The 4,243-nt window shown below is 36.0% G+C and overlaps 1 pseudogene; it reads left to right on the top strand.

Annotated features, from left to right (window-relative positions):
• The first annotated feature begins 268 nt into the window (after window positions 1–268).
• On the top strand, window positions 269–3,101 carry LOC113106727 (N-acetyllactosaminide beta-1,3-N-acetylglucosaminyltransferase 3 pseudogene; annotated as a pseudogene).
• The last annotated feature ends 1,142 nt before the right edge of the window (window positions 3,102–4,243 follow it).

Here is a 4,243-nt window from a genome sequence, read left to right as displayed (position 1 = left end):
AGCTAAAGGAATATTATACTAATGCATAATCTGAACAAACAATCCTTGTGTTTTATAGGGAATAATATCCTGAAAATTGAACAGATGGTTTGATACCTTTATCTCAAACTTTGTCAGAGTTTAATTATAGGTGCTATATATATATAGTTTCAGCACTGTAGATAAAAAAGGCATAATCTGAAACTTTAGTGCCATACATGCCTCTGACATCATGTTCAGTGTTTCCTCTCTAGAGAAAGCTGTTCCACAGAGACGCGTTTGGATTTCCTCATTAGAGGAGAGAGCCGGAGCTGTAAATAGAGGGTGTGGACTGTTGTGTACGCTCACTTCAACATGAACAAAAGCTCAAACACTTGTGTGGACCTTTTCCAAAGAAGCTAATTAACGGTCAGGTAAGATGAATAATATTTTAATCTGTTTCTTTTAGATGTTTAGAAACCCTAACACTTTTTTACTTTTTTTCCCTCACAAGTAGGTCATTACACTTTAAAGTTGTTTCAATTATCTTGGTTTTCTATAGTAATTAGTCTAATCCTATATCGAAACTAAAGTGCGGAAGCTTTTGTTACTTTACACTTAAATTAAGTTCAAACAATGAAATGCAATAAATAAATAATAAAATAATAAAAATAATAATATATGTTAGGCAACTATTGAGTTAACAACGTAATTCAAAAACTAATTTTAATGTATTCTGTGTAAACTGGTGACTTTTCCACACAGTTAAATAGACATCCTAAATAGCTATTCGGAATACTGTATGCTATTTGGATTTCTATATTGATAACCATCTTAAATGTTTAATACCATGATTTTTATAATTTTTTTTAAAGCATTTATTTTATTTTGACCCACAGCCAGACAGCCTTATGTAGACATGTACAGTGGAAACATATTTACATTTATATATGTTTACATTTTATATTTCTATATCAACTACACTGAAACTAATAGGCGACTAATGATTTTATGCTTTCCAAAATAAAAATGTATATCTGCACGTATCTGACTTTTTATCTCGTTTGATATTGTTTTTATTTAAACATAAAAAAATATATCATTCAAGTGAAGATTACAATTGTATTGTAAACATTTATTTTAGAAGGCTATATTTCATTCCATCATGTATGGCATTGGCTCTGAACTTTATTGAAAACACTGAGGTTTTCAAGAGAGCGGGACTGAATGCCCAAACTACACACATACACAAACTTTTATTTTTAAATGTGCCATTTAAAACCATTTTCTAATTATTACCAAATACAGTGTACTGTGATGCACATTCATGTCCTAAAGTTCTTGACCAAGTTCAAACACTCTTGTATTTGAGTAACATTAATATTGTGTCTCTTTTCTTAAACAGGTGCAGAGATGAGAAGAAAAAAATTGCAGACGATAGTGTTACTTCTGACAGGTGTTGTGTGCCTGGTCATTATCATGACGGAAAACGACTTTGAAAATGACTCGACACTTAAGAGCAAAGATGTATATGAGATGCTCAGTCAACAAAAGGATTTGCCCAGCTTCAAAACTCTCCAGCCTTTGTCTTCACATTGTCATCAGAATATGTCTGCTTATAATGTGACTGGATTTTCTACTCTGCCAAATCATATCCAAGACTTCCTGCTCTACCGACACTGTAGGAGTTTTCCCATGCTTCTTGATGTGCCTGATAAGTGTGGTGGACCGCAAAACTCTGCAGATGTCTTCCTTCTGCTGGTCATCAAGAGTTCTCAAGAGAATTATGATCGACGAGAAGTTTTGCGGAAAACATGGGCTAAAGAAAGATTGCACAAAGGTGTGTGGATCCGCAGGGTCTTTATAACTGGAACGAGTAAAACTGGCTTTGAGAAGCGCCGGTTGAATAAACTATTGAAGCTGGAGAACCGTGAGAACCAAGACATTTTACAGTGGGACTTCAATGATTCTTTCTTCAACCTCACACTGAAGCAGATTCTTTTCTTAGAGTGGATGGAAAGATGGTGCCCGCATGTCAGATTTCTTTTAAATGGAGACGATGACATCTTTGCCAATCCGTTTAACATGGTTGAGTATGTTCAAGGTCAGGAGGACAATGATGGAAGTAAACATCTCTTCGCTGGGCACCTCATCCAGAATGTGGGTCCTATCAGACAACGTTCAAGCAAATATTTTGTCCCGGTGCAAGTACAAGAGTCTGAAAGGTATCCTCCATACTGTGGTGGAGGAGGCTTTCTTCTCTCCGGCTTCACGGCCAAAACGATCTACAAGATGTCGCACTCTATAGATCTGCTGCCCATTGACGATGTTTACATGGGAATGTGTTTGGAAAAGGCTGGCCTCAAACCTATATCCCACTTTGGAGTGAGGACCGCTGGTCTGCATATCCCCGCTGAAAATGTTGACAAATTTCACCCTTGCTTTTTCAGAGAAATCATTTTGGTCCACAGATTTCTGCCGCACATGATTTTTCTGATGTGGAATGAGATACAAAACCCACATCTGCAATGCGGAAGGACAAATTCCATGTTCAAAAACTGAACTGGGTGTGGGGAAATATAACAGCTGATTAAGAATTATTTTTTTAACATGGTGGAAATTCTAAAGTATGGTGCAGTTTTGCAAAACTACTTTCTTAAACAGTGGGTATGAGAAACAAGAGTCCATATGCATAGGTTTCTTTTTTTTACATTTATGTGTGTATTATGGAGTACAGTGCTGTATTCTAACCAAGTACAAATAATTGTAGGCTACTTATGAGTTAACGAATATATTTGCTTTCATTGAATATCTTTGTTTTTGTAATGTTTTACTTTCCTTGTTTTGTGGGGAAAATGAATACTGTTAGTCTGATAGCCTAGATTTCTCCAGATTGTTACTGTTACCAACGTCACAGAGAGCAGGGAATCCAAAAGAATAGTCTTTATTATAAATCCACTCAAAAACAGATAGGAAAAACTGGACAGCAATTGACGGTGTTTACTTATTGAATGAATCAGCTTTTTGAATGAATTGGTTGAATAAATGAATTAGTTATTCACTCATTAACAGTCAAATGCTTGGTTTCTGAAGGAATCAGCCTTGAATGAATGACTCACTCATTAACATTCACTTGCTGTAACCTACTGGCGGTTTTAATTTCATATTTAGACTTTTTTTCATTTATTAAATTATTTCAAATATCAATATTCGTTTCATGTTAAAAACAAATCATTATTATTACATTTTAAAATACTATACAAAATAATTAATCAGAATACTTACTCCTGCTCACTCATGACAAAGAACTCCCCGCTCAAGCTCGCCGTCTCTGCAAGATTAACGATGGCAGTTTGCACGCACAGCCACTTAGAAGATTTACATCTGTCAGACAGGTTGCAGACGTCGTCAAGCTTCGAGTCTGCGCGTCAGAAACGGAAGTGCTAAAAAACGCTAAAACTGGGCTTCATTTGTCTCAATTGAGTTCCAATGGGGTCGCTGTGTCCATTTCTTTTACTGTCTATGGTTGTTATTGATTCTATTTGGAGTCTACCGGAAGTTAAGTAAGGTCCACAAAAGCGCTCACGCGCATTAACGTTTGTTTATGTTGATGCCGTTGAAACCGTGCCTAACCTGATTTTACCAAGTGAGACATGTTCCTGGGACAACATCGGTGTTGACCCTGGAACAACATTGTGATTAACCAATCAGATTTGAAGAGCCAGTTTATAGATTTTGTGAAGTTTATGCTTAAAATCAGTGTTTGGTGCTTGTACATCAGTGTCATTCATCTATCATTTCCTCTGATTTTAGGGATTACTCATGGTTAAGGTTAGGTTTAGGTGTAGGGATATGGTTAAGAATATATTTTTGGAGTAAAATGTTGTTCCAGGGTCAACAAAATATGTTGACCTAGGAACACATCGGACTTGGCAAAATCAGGACGTGCTTGAAACCGTCTATAAATTATCTCGATCTATAACGAGATGAGTGCTGCAGTTCAGAGTCCTGTCAGCCGGATTTAACGTACAACACTTGAATTCCCCAGTTTCTCCCGAAATACATGGAAGTAGGTGGCTGTTGAACTGGAGAATAGAGTAAACTTTATTGTTCTGCTATGTGTGTCTGATATATGAATAAAACACGTCGGCAAATTACATTTGATTAGATAGTTTTTGCTGCTTCCATAGACATCAGTGTGTATTTTACTACCAATGTATTGTTTTACTAGTGATTATGTATATTTAAATGTATGAAACCTAAAATAAACATTGTGTGGTCGAAA

The sequence above is a fragment of the Carassius auratus genome, chromosome 8 (genome assembly GCF_003368295.1).
Source record: "Carassius auratus strain Wakin chromosome 8, ASM336829v1, whole genome shotgun sequence".
Classification (NCBI taxonomy): Eukaryota; Metazoa; Chordata; class Actinopteri; order Cypriniformes; family Cyprinidae; genus Carassius; species Carassius auratus.
Note: the sequence above shows the minus strand (reverse complement) of the source record. Positions and strands in the feature narration are given on the sequence as shown.